The 12634-nt window shown below is 43.5% G+C and overlaps 1 non-coding gene across 1 annotated transcript; it reads left to right on the top strand.

The window, feature by feature from the left end:
- The first annotated feature begins 9100 nt into the window (after nt 1-9100).
- TRNAQ-UUG (transfer RNA glutamine (anticodon UUG)) lies at nt 9101-9172 on the top strand. Its single transcript has one exon. It is a non-coding gene; the product is annotated as a tRNA-Gln (tRNA).
- The last annotated feature ends 3462 nt before the right edge of the window (nt 9173-12634 follow it).

The following is a 12634-nucleotide window of genomic DNA, read 5'->3' as shown; positions in this document are numbered from 1 at the left end:
TGAGAGACTCCTGACAGCCTTCTGGTTCTTTCCTGGGGTCTGGCTACAGTCCTGCCCTGGGGTTTTGTGAAACGGTATACCCTTATAATTTTCCCTTTTTACTTAACCTAATTTGAGTTGGTTCATGTGACTTAGAACCAAAGTGTCCTAAATAATGCAAGCACTCTGTGGGTCTGGGTGTTTTCAAAACAGAAAGGCATAAATAAAAGGTTTTCTCCTTGGGTGGTTTGGAAGCAAAAATCAGGTCACAGACAGTAACGGCCACACAGGCCTCTCTCCAGCCTTGAATTTCAGACACAACCAAGCAGCCTGGACCAAACCAATGACAAAGCTATCCTTCCAGGACAGTGATGGTTCCTTGGTACTTCCTACGGAACCCTCAAGTCCAGGACAGGTTGGTGCAAATAATTGTGTGAGCCTCTAGGGGGAGCTCAGGCCTCCTCTCTCTGTTTCCCCTCGCTTATTCCTCACCCCCTGCTCAGCAAAGGACAACTGATACCATGACTTTCAGAAAAGAGGAATCTTATTGGCTACTGGGCAAGTGGCCTTTTACTGGCATGCCTGGGGGTGTCTCATGTGGCTGAAGTGGAAATGGGACTGGGGTCTGCTTCCTTCCGGGTATTCTCTCTTCCACCCTTAGGAAGGCCGCTGCCCAACTGTTTTTGATTTTTGATAGACCAAAAATTTGCATAAGCCACTACACAAAGTGTACCTATTAGAGTGTTTTTGCTTGTAAGTACCGGAAGCTTGACCCAAACTGTCTTAAACTATCTCATATAGCCAAGCCCAGAGGCGGGGCACATGGCAGGGGTCCTACGATGCCCAGGAATATTTATTCCAACAGGCTTGGCCTCCCTGGCAGTGGACAGGGTGCCTTGGTTAGCCCACCCGGCAGCTCCAGCTTCTCCTCTCTAGGGGAAGTCCCTTGTCCATTATCTTCTAGGTCCTCATTTGAGCAAGCATTGGGCAGGCTGACCTTTCTGAGGCCTACACAACTTTAACTGCCCACTTCCTGTTAGTGCTGTTCCCCACCCCAGGGCAGGCCGTAGGAGTTAAAATTCACTAGCTGTTATCAGTCAGATTTTAAAGGAAACTGAATTGCCAATGAGATCCCTAAAACTTACAGGTTTTCTGTCATTTCCAGTCAGTTCCAGACATCTTGTCTAGACACAGTCTTTGAGACTGGGAAATCCATTCTGGAAACCACAGACTTCTACACTTTGCCTATCCTCTGGCACTCAGTGAAATGACCTCTGCCTTGAGGCTATTCAGAATAGCGGGCTAAGGTACAGAGAGACCATCTATAATCTGTTCTTTGCCCCTAGGGCTTTCCTCCTCATGGGCGGAAAGTATTTAAAGCATCGCAGTGGAGTAGGCTGGTCTTTCGCTCAGAATGGTCCCCTGTTATGTTTCCCATCCCTGCTTGTGCTTTCTCTTGGGGCAGAGAACTCAGCTTTTCCAGCCCCGCAAGCCTCTGAATTATAGGACTTTTGGTAAACTTGGATTGCAAGCCACTCTTTTGCAACCATATGACCGGCTTTAAAATAGGGCGCCTTCAACCGAAAACTTGTCTCTCTTATAGGGCCATCCTAAGGACGGCATGAAGTCACCAACACATGCCAACATCCTGACTTTTCCCCACCATTTCTCATTCTTGATAGTCTACTGTCTTGATGGACCACAATCTTGTGTTCCAGACACCAGAATCAGTTTCAGAATCACCAGCCTCTCAGGAGGTCATTGCTGTCTATCCCATCTCTTCTGTTCAGCCCTCCATCTAATGACCTTCACAGAGAATTCAAATCTATACGTGGCTCTTCGTTTTCTTAATCCTTTGCCTAAATGCTCAAGCCACCTTTATGCCTTTCGGCATCTTTACTCTGGCTTCAAACAAGTCTCCCATATAAAATCTACATCTCTCATCCCATTTTAAATTTTACCAAGGGGCTGGCCCCATGGCCAGGTGGTTAAGTTCGTGTGCTCTGCTATGGTGGCCCAGGGTTTCTCTGGTTCGGATCCTGGGCACGGACATGGCACTGCTATCAAGCCATGCTGAGGTGGCGTCCCACATGCCACAACTAGAAGGACCCACAACTAAAATATACAACTATGTACCGGGGGGCTTTGGGGAGAAAAAGGAAAAGTAAAAAATTTTTATTTATTTATTTTTAAGATTTTATTTTTTCCTTTTTCTCCCCAAAGCCCCCCGGTACATAGTTGTATATTCTTCGTTGTGGGTCCTTCTAGTTGTGGCATGTGGGATGCTGCCTCAGCATGGTTTGATGAGCAGTGCCATGTCCGTGCCCAGGATCCGAACCAGAGAAACACTGGGCCGCCTGCAGCGGAGCGCGCGAACTTAACCACTCGGCCACGGGGCCGGCCCCCAAAAGTAAAAAATCTTTAAAAAAATCTAAAAAAAGCTTTTTTTACCAGGGGCCGGCCCCGTGGCCGAGTGGTTAAGTTCATGAGCTCTGCTATGGCGGCCCAGGGTTTCACAGGTTCGGATCCTGGGCACGGACATGGCACTACTCATCAAGCCATGCTGAGTTGGCATCCCACATGCCACAACTAGAAGGACCTGCAACTAAAAATACACAACTATGTACCAGGGGGCTTTGGGGATAAAAAGGAAAAATAAAACTTAAAAAAAGAAATTTTACCAAGAGATTATCAAAGTTTTCACTATGTGAGTGAATAATTTGTATAACCGCACGTCCCTCTATTATCCCATGAACTTGGAAACATCCCAGCTCTCCACATGCAAGGACACAGACGGCATTAATTATAAAAGGAAGAGAAAAGGAGAAATTTGACTTCATTGAAATGAAAACCTTCTGCTAATCAAAAGACACTATTAAGAAAGTGAAAAGACAAGCCACAGACTGGAAGAAAATATACGCAATACAGATATTTGGCAAAGGATTCATATCCTGGATATACAAAGAATTTCCATAAAGCAATAAGAAAAGGCAATTTTTTCTTTAAAAAATGGGCAAAATACTTGAAGAAGTATTTAGAGAAGAAGATATCAAATGGCTAGTGAGCATGTAAAAAAGATGTTTGACATCATTAACCATCAGTGAAATGCAAATTAAAACCACAAGGAGAGCTCATTATACACTCGATAGAATAGCTAAATTTAAATGGCCAACAATACCACGTAACAGCTAAGTTGCAAAGCAACTGGACTCTCTCAGACACTGCCGGTGGGGGCGTCAAATAGTACGACCACTCTGGAACGCTGTTTGGCAGCTCCTAATAAACCAAGCGGACACTTACTCTATGATCCAGCAATTCCATTGCCAAGTAAATGCCTAAGACAAAAAAAGGTTTGCACAAGAATGGTCATAGTAGCTTTATTTATGTTAGCCCCAAACTGGAAACCACCCGAATGTCCTTCAATTGGAGAATGGACCAACAAATTGTGGTATATTCATACAGTGGTTTACTGCTCAGCGAGAAAAACATGCTACTGAGTTATAAAGTGACACGGATGAATTTCGAAAACATTATCTTGAGCAAAAGATACTGTTTCGTGGTATCTTTTGTGTCTGGCTTCTTTTGCTCAACACAATGTTTTTGAGATTCATCCATGTTGCTTTATGTATCAGTAGCATATTTTTTATTGCCGAATAGTATCCCATCGTATGAATATACCACAGAGATATATACGTAAAAAATAGGCAAAACTAATCTAGGGTGATAGAAACTAGAGGAGTGATTTCAAGGGAGCAGGGTAGGTAATGACTGGAAAAGGGCCCCAGGGAACTTTCTGGAGTGATGGAAATACTCTACGTCTTGATCTAAGTGGTGGTCACACAGGTGTATATCTTTGTAAAAAGTAATTGATTTCTTCAGTTAAGATTTGTGCATTTTACTCAAGGTAAATAATATCTCAATAAAATACCATTAAAAATAATGAGGTCTATTTCATAGGTACTGTTATGGAGCAGTCTTCAAGATATGGTGCTAAGTAAATAAAACAAGGTGCAGAACAGTGTTTTGAATTTTTTCAAGGACAGGAGTATGCATACACATGTATATTTGTCTAAGAATAAAATTTCTAGAAGGAGCGTATCAGAAGTGGCCTCTGAGGACAGAAAGTGACAGTCAGGAAGTTGGATTTTTCTGAGTGTTTCCTTTCATACCTTTTGAATTTTGCAGTATGCTCATGTATTACACATTTAAATATTTGTAGCATTTTTAAGGAGAGAAAAAACAAAATGGTTTTCAACTGATATTTTGTTATTAGGTTAAATGCAAAATCGGGACATAAAATTGTATATACAGTGAGGCTGACTAGGTAAAAATGCGTTTTAAAAAAGGAAAAGAAATACATCAAATGTTAAGAGTGCTTGTTGGAATTGTGGTGATTTTTAAATATTTCTTCTACTTTACTGCATTTTCTACAGTTTTCACAGTAAACATTTTACCTGTATAATCTGAAAAGAAAATAATTACTTTTAAAAAGAGAAAGTGAAAATATTCAAGATAAGGATAAAAGTGGATGTTGCTTTATTCAAAAAAATAAGTGGCCAGATTTCTCCATCAGAGCCTCGAAAATGCCAGGCCCAGAGCAGAGCGCTGGGCATAGGGCTTGTGGGAGGTGAGCTCGGAGACTCAGGGCATCACTTGTCACCCTGCACAAGGAGGCGCTGACGCCTTGCCTGGCACAGTCGGGGCTCCCAAGGCAAAGTAGGGGCTTCGTGGCAGATATCACCTCTCCTGGGCGGCGAGGACACAGAGCAAGACTGGCTCTGTCCCAGCTGACTGTGGGCAGCCTAGCATGGACAAAGGAAACCGACTGAACATCTCCGGGAGAGTGAATACGAATACTTTCCACTTCGATTGCTCTAAGCATCATTGTCCCTACTATTCCATTTGCTATCCATTTGCAGGCTTGGGAGAATATCTTAAAAGGCCTTAATCCTTGACTTTTGTCCTCTTTTCTTAACCCCTGGCCTCATTGTACTTTCGGGGGTACATTCTACTGCAGCTCAGTTCTGTCTCAGGTGCCACAGCTGAAGTCACACTAACCCCACCTCTGGCAGAGCCCTGGATTCCCCCTCGCTTTAGGAGCCACCTTGTGGAAGCTTAGAGTGTGTTCTCAAAGACGTCATGGGATGCCATCTTTGGGATGTCGTGTACCGTGGACATGTGTTAAAAGAACTTAGTTATACTGGGGCAGGGAGATTACATATTGTCTCCGTTTTCTGTTATTATAAAAAAAATTAATGAATGTGATGTTAAAGGGTCTCAACACAAAACTGAACTGTTGTTTCTTCTAAGTTCCCCCGTGACCTCTAAGGGGGTTCAATGAACGTGTTTGGTGAGGCACTAGCCACATTCAAAGGTAAGGAAGTCCTGGGCCCTATCCCCAAAGGAATTCACAGCCCAATCAAGGGAGGGAAGGGGGAAAGATGGGAGAGACTGAGCCACAGAACACAATTTCCCATAATTCCGGTGAGTAATGACAAAAGCTATAAGGGAGGTGATCCTTTTATGCCCCTTGAGGAATGCACGAGTGGGGGATTCCACAAGAGGGGGATTTTCTTCAAGCCGTGGAGGGAACAGGAAAGGAAGAAGCAGGGAATGGGAGTCAGGAGAAGCAGGGGTAGGAGGGAGCTGGTCCTTTACCTTCATACAGGACAGAAGGAACCGTGTCCCATACACTTTCAAAGGATATAATCATCATCCTTTAGGATTCCTTCAGTAGCTTTTGAAAAAAAAATTTAATACACTCTTGCTGGTACAGAGCCCTGTAAGAAGGAAATAGATGGGAAAGCTGAGGTCCAGAGATGCTGAAGTCATTTGACAGTACGTCACTCCAGCCTTAACAGAGGGACACCCTCATCTCAACATAGGAACTCAAGTGGATTTGGTTCATTCTGCAAAATGGAAAATTGTTAATGTTTCTTCTGACAGCATACAAGAGTTAGAAAAATTTTTTCAAGCAACACAGAAAAACAGGCCCTCAGGAATTTACTCCCCAGAGGTAACTGTCATCCACAGACATTTTCTGATTTGGGCTCAGCAGGTTCTCGACTGTAGGCAACAGAACCCGACTCTGGGTTCCTTAAGCAGATAGTCTCTGCTTCTGGATTCTAGGTCCAACCAGCCAAGCTCAGGACCCACACTTCCACTCCAGCTGCCAGATGTCTATCTTAGGGCACAGCCCTGCTGTTACCCAGACCCACACAATGCTGGATCCCTCAGGAAAGGGAGCCAGTCAGATGTCACAGCGCAAATAAATGACAAATGTTTATTACATATGTATACAGCATTTCTTTTTGTATATAAGTGGGCTTTTATGATACATACTAATTGGTGAGTCGTTTTTTGGTTTTGTTTTGTTTAGGCCTGTATATCTTTCATGTCAATACAGTAACTTATCCCCGAAATTCCTACACAGTATTTATTGTATATGTACTGTCAATATTTATTTAGTCAATTTTCACTTGAAGTACGTTTATTTTCTTTTTTTTTTATTGAGTTATTGATAGGTTACAATCTTGTGAAATTTCAGTTGTACATTAATGTTTGTCAGTCGTGTTGTAGGTGCACCACTTCACCCTTTGTGCCCACCCCCCACCCCACCTTTCCCCTGGTATCCACTAAACTGTTCTTAGTCCATAATTTTAAATTCCTCATATGAGTGGAGTCATACACAGATTATCCTTCTCTAGCTGGCTTATTTCACTTAACATAATTCCCTCAAGGTCCATCCATGTTATTGCAAATGGAATGATTTTGTTCTGTTTTGCAGCTGAGTAGTATTCCATTGTATATATGTACCACATCTTCTTTATCCATTCGTCTGTTGATGGGCACTTAGGTTGCTTCCATGTCTTGGCTATTGTAAATAATGCTGCAATGAACATTGGGGTGCACAGGACTTTTGGGATTGCTGACTTCAAGCTCTTTGGATAAATACCCAGTAGTGGGATGGCTGGGTCGTATGGTATTTCTATTTTTAATTTTTTGAGGAATCTCCATACTGTTTTCCATAGTGGCTGCACCAGTTTGCATTCCCACCAGCAGCGTATGAGGGTTCCTTTTTCTCCACAACCTCTCCAACATTTGTTACTATTAGTTTTAGATATTTTTGTCATTCTAACGGGTGTAAGGTGATATCTTAGTGTAGTTTTGACTTGCATTTCCCTGATGATCAGCGATGATGAGCATCTTTTCATGTGCCTATTGGCCATCCGTATATCTTCTCTGGAGAAATGTCTGTTCATGTCTCCTGCCCATTTTTTGATTGGGTTGTTTGATTTTTTGTTGTTGAGTTGTGTGAGTTCTTTATATATTATGGATATTAAGCCTTTGTCAGATATACGACTTGCAAATATTTTTTCCCAGTTAGTGGGTTGTTTTTTTGTTTCAATCCTGTTTTCCTTTGCCTTGAAGAAGCTCTTTAATCTGATGAAGTCCCATTTGTTTATTCTCTCTATTGTTTCCCTTCTCTGAGAAGGCATGGTGTCCGAAAAGATCCTTTTAATACTGATGTCAAAGAGTGTACTGCCTACGTACATTTTCTTCCAGAAGCCTTATGGTTTCAGGTCTCACCTTTAGGTCTTCGATCCATTTTGAGTTTATTTTGGTGAATGGTGAAAAAGAATGGTCAATTTTCATTCTTTTACATGTGGCTTTCCAGTTTTCCCTGCACCATTTGTTGAAAAGACTTTCTTTTCTCCATTGTAGGCCCTCAGCTCCTTTGTTGAAGATAAGCTGTCCATAGATGTGTGGTTTTATTTCTGGGCTTTCAATTCTGTTCCATTGATCTGTGCACCTGTTTTTGTACCAGTACCATGCTGTTTTGATTACTGTAGCTTTGTAGTATGTTTTGAAATCAGGGATTGTGATGCCTCCCGTTTTGTTCTTTTTTCTCAGGATTGCTTTAGAAATTCAGGGTCTTTTCTTGCCCCATATGAATTTTAGGATTCTTTGTTCTAATTCTGTAAAGAATGTCATTGGGATTCTTATTGGGATGGCGTTGAATCTGTAGATTGCTTTAGGTAGAACGGACATTTTAACTATGTTTATTCTTCCAATCCATGTACATGGAATGTCTTTCCATCTCCTTATGTCGTCATCCAATTCTCTCAGAAAGGCCTTGTCATTATCATTATATAGGTCCTTCACTTCCTTAGTTAAATTTACCCCAAGGTATTTTATTCTTTTTGTTGCGATTGTGAATGGTATTGTGTTCTTGAGTTCTTTTTCTGTCAGTTCGTTATTGGAGTATAGACATGCTGAAGTACGTTTATTTTCTATTCTTTACAACCACACAGCTAGAACCTCCTGAACGCTTGGTACTTACCCTAGTAGTCCCTTAGGATAAAGTTCCAAAAGTGAAATTGCTGAGTCGACCGGCATATAAAATTTTACCTCTGGCCGGACTGACCTGAGAAAACATTAACCATTGACACTCTCACTGAAACTTACGAGAAAGTCCAGAATTAGCTGTTTCTTTCACAGATCTGATTGTAACTTACATGTTAAGGGAACAGCCCATCAAGTTAGTAATCTTATCAAGTAGCTTTTACAGCGGGACATGGAAGTGGAAGCAAAACCTTCCAGCATAGCTGCCTCTAGCCACCTGGGACGCCCGGAATCACACGGGGCCTTGGCTTTGAACCGCTGTCCCCCAACGTCCCAGTCCGCTTCCCTCCCTGCTCGGCCAAGGTGTCCTCCGCAGAGTGCGCCCTACGTAAATAAATAAATAAATAAACACATCCGAAGCCCGGGATGCGCGCGCCGAGCCGCCTGCCCCGGGAGCTGGCTCTCTCCGGCCCCCAGCCCGGCCCAGCATCGCGGGCTGCGCCCCCGCCAGCCCGCCGCCCTCCTGGCTTCCTGGGTTAGGACCTCGGGGAACAGCAGAGAAAGCGGCGGCAAAAGATGACTCCCTGGGACCAGGAACGTCTGGGACGCGGGGGACACGGAGGCCCTCGCTTCTCCGCTTCCCCCAGCCGGTGAGGTCTCGGGCCCAGTGCCCAGGGCCTGCGCCGGGCGAACCGGGCATCAGCCGCCACTTTCCAAAGGCAGCCGGCGGGCTATGTGGCTTGAGAAGGCTCCCGGCCGCCTAAAGCAGCCAGCAGGTCCCATGGTGTAATGGTTAGCACTCTGGACTTTGAATCCAGCGATCCGAGTTCAAATCTCGGTGGGACCTCACCAACCCTTTTGATTCCACAATTTACGTTTTGGAGACCGCTGGCGGCAGCAGCCACCGCGGGCTGTGCCTGTGCCCCTGTGACCTACGGGACCGTGGTTTAGGGTCCCTCCCCCTCTCTAGAGAAAGCTTTCATTTCGGGGCCGGCCTACGGGTCGCAGGGCGCATGCGCGAGAATCGGGGCGGAAAAGTAAAAATGTTGGTGAGCGATGGAACTCGACTTTACTCTGGAGGGGACAGCCGAAGACGCCTGAGGCATCCGGAGGAGCCTGCTTGGGGCGGGAACAACCGCGTCTTCTGGTCTAGCAGACCCGCCCCCGCGAAAGCTGCCGGGAATCCTTCTTCCTGTAGGCTAATGTGCAGAGAGCGAAACGCTTCTGCTCCGTGAGCCAGGAACGACACGGCCCGACCGCGCCCGGGGGCATGAGGAGGAGTAACAGGTCGGGGAGGAACGGGTGTGTTTGGGGGTCAGTCTGCCTGTGAGTCGGTCAGATATGAAGTGTGTCTGTCTTGGTTGTGCGGTACTCAGGCAGTAGACAGTGAGGTTGTCCGTGTCTTTCAGTGAGAAAAAAAAATCCCTTAGTCAAGGTATCCATTCTTCAGTCCGTCTCAGCCGGCCAGGGTATCTCTGCCGGCGGGTTCTCACCGCATCCATGGGGTGTTTCTCCCGAGCGGAGGATGGGAATCTCTGCGGGGTTCACCAAGAGAGTTGAGCATGTCTCTATTGACGAATCTGTGCAGGATCGGTGTTTTGGGTGCTGACCAGGCGCAGGCGATTTGCAGGAAACGATGTCTCTCTGGGAGAGCGGGAAGAGACGCGCATGGAGTGTCGTCTTCTTCGGATTGGTATTTGGGTTTTGAGAGCTGTCTGCTCCTCTGGGATACGTGACGTGACGAGGGAGCCCACTGACGCATTTGGGATCTCCCTACAGGGTGATTGGCACTGTGGTTATACGTTCCCTCCCCTTGGGAGGGTGCGATGGAAACAGAGAGGATCCTGCTCTCTCTACCTCTCCCCTGAGCGCTTCTCCTCCCCACCCCACCCCACCCCACCCCACCCCACACACTCCTTAAACGTTTGAGTGGATTTGTGTGTATGAGCGATCACAGCCTCAAAAATACCCAGGCATGAGAGGGGGGAGGACTTGCTCTACTGTATATTAAATCTTACAGTATTGTCATCGATAAATTGTAGGAATTAAGATAGTGTGTTACTGGTGCAAGGACAGACAAACATACCAATGGAACAGAATAGAGAGCCCTGATACAGCCCCAATTGTAAGTGGACGAATGATTTATGACAAAGAGCAATGGGAAAAGGACCTACTTTTCAATAAGTTATTCCGAGACAATTAGGTGCCCAGATGGAAAAATATGAAATCAGATTCCTCCCAACTTACACTACACACAGCAATACATTCCTTGTGAATTGCAGACCTTAATGTGAAAAGAAAAGCAGTAAAGCTTTGGGAAGACAACATAGGAGAATATTTTCATGATCTCAGGGTAGGGAAGGTCTTCTTAAACAAAACACAAAAGGTTCTAAAAGCTTGACGTATGTCACCATATTAATATGGTATTCCATGTTCTTCTTATCGAAAGACCCCAGTAAGAAAGTGAAAAGTTAAGCCACAGAATAAGAAAAGACATTTGTAATGCATAACTGACAAAGAATTTGTATCGAGATTATATAAAGAACTTCTAAAATTCAATAAGAATAAAGACAAACAACATAGTAGAAAAATAGGAAAATACTTAAACTGGCACTTCACAAAAAAAGAAAATCCAAAATAACTGATATACAGATGAAAAGATGCAAAGCATCATTAGTCATCAGGAAAATGCAAATTAAAAGCTCAGTAAGGTACCACTAAACACTCACCAGAGTGACAATGCTGGATGTTATCAAGAATATGGAGGGCCAGCCTGGTGCCCTAGTGGTTAAGTTCAGTGCACTCTGCTTCAGCAGCCCAGGTTCGGTTCCCAGGTGTGGACCTACACAACTTGTAGGTGGCCATGCTGTGGTGGCAACCCACATACAAAATGGAGGAAGACTGGTACAGATGTAAGCTCAGGGAGAACCCTCCTCAAGCAAAGAAAAAAGAGGAAGATTGGCAACAGATGTTAGCTCAGGGCAACTCTTCCTAAAGAAAAAAAAAAAAAGGAATATAAAACAATGTGAACTCTCACAGGAGTGTAAATTGGTGGAAAACAGTTAGACATTAACTACTAACATTGAAGATACTCATATCCTATGATCTAGCAATTTCACTTTTGTATATATATACCCACAGAAATGTGGGCATATGTGCACTTAGAGACATGTATAAGAGTGTTTTTTGGCAAAATAATAGCCCCAAATCAGAAGCAACTCAAATGTCCAACAGTAGAATGGATAAATAATTTGGGGTAAGGCCATAAAATAGAATATTATGCAGCAACAAAACAAATGCACAACTACATGCACAAAACGGATGAGTCTTAAAAAAAAGTATGGAGCAAAAGAAGGCAGACACAAAAGAATAAATAACACACGATTCTATTTACATAGAGTTCCTAAACAGGCAGAACTAACTACAGTACCATATAGTATTTAGAGCTGCAAACTTAGGTGGCAAATCTATCATACTAAACAAGGAAATAATTCATGTGTAAGTGAGGACACTGAATACCTTTGGGGGAGAGAGAAGGCCATGATTGGAAGGGCCCACAGCAGTCTCCTGGGGATACTGGTAATATTCTATGTCATGTCCTGGGTGGAGGTTACAGAGATTGTTCACTTTGTAAAAATTTGTTAAAATGTACATTATGATACCTACGACCAAGAATATTCTACCAGGCAAGATTATCGTTCAGAATGGAAGCAGAGATAGTTTCCCAGACAAGCAAAAATTAAAGGAGTTTATCACCAAGAAACCAGTTTTACAAGAAATGCTAAAGGGACTTATTTATGTGGGAAAGAGAAGACCACAAATAGGAATAAGAAAATTATCAAAAAAGAAAAAAGGCAATAAAATCACTAGTGAAGGCAAAAATATAGTAAAGGTAGCAGATCAACCAACTCTGAAGATAATACGAAGGTCAAAAGACAAAAGTATTAAAATTACCTATTTCCATGATAGGAGGGTAACAGATACACACACACACACAAAGAGATTAGATATGATATCAAAAACATAGAATGTGGTAAAAAAAAAATAGAATGTGGGAGGAGGTGAGTAAAGGAGTAGAGCTTTTAGGCAGAGGTCAAACTAAAGAGACCATCAACTTAATATAGGTTGCTATAAATGTAGTTTATTATATATGAACCTCATGGTAATCACAAACCAGAAACCTATAATAAATACACAAAAAATTAAGAGAAAGGAACTCAAACATAATACTAAAGGAAGCCATCAAACCACTAGGGAAGAGAGCAAGAGAAGAAGAAAGGAACAGAGAAGACTACTAAAACACCAGGAA

This window comes from Equus quagga, chromosome 11 (genome assembly GCF_021613505.1).
Source record: "Equus quagga isolate Etosha38 chromosome 11, UCLA_HA_Equagga_1.0, whole genome shotgun sequence".
NCBI classification, from domain to species: Eukaryota; Metazoa; Chordata; class Mammalia; order Perissodactyla; family Equidae; genus Equus; species Equus quagga.
This window is presented reverse-complemented; position numbering and strand designations above follow the sequence as displayed.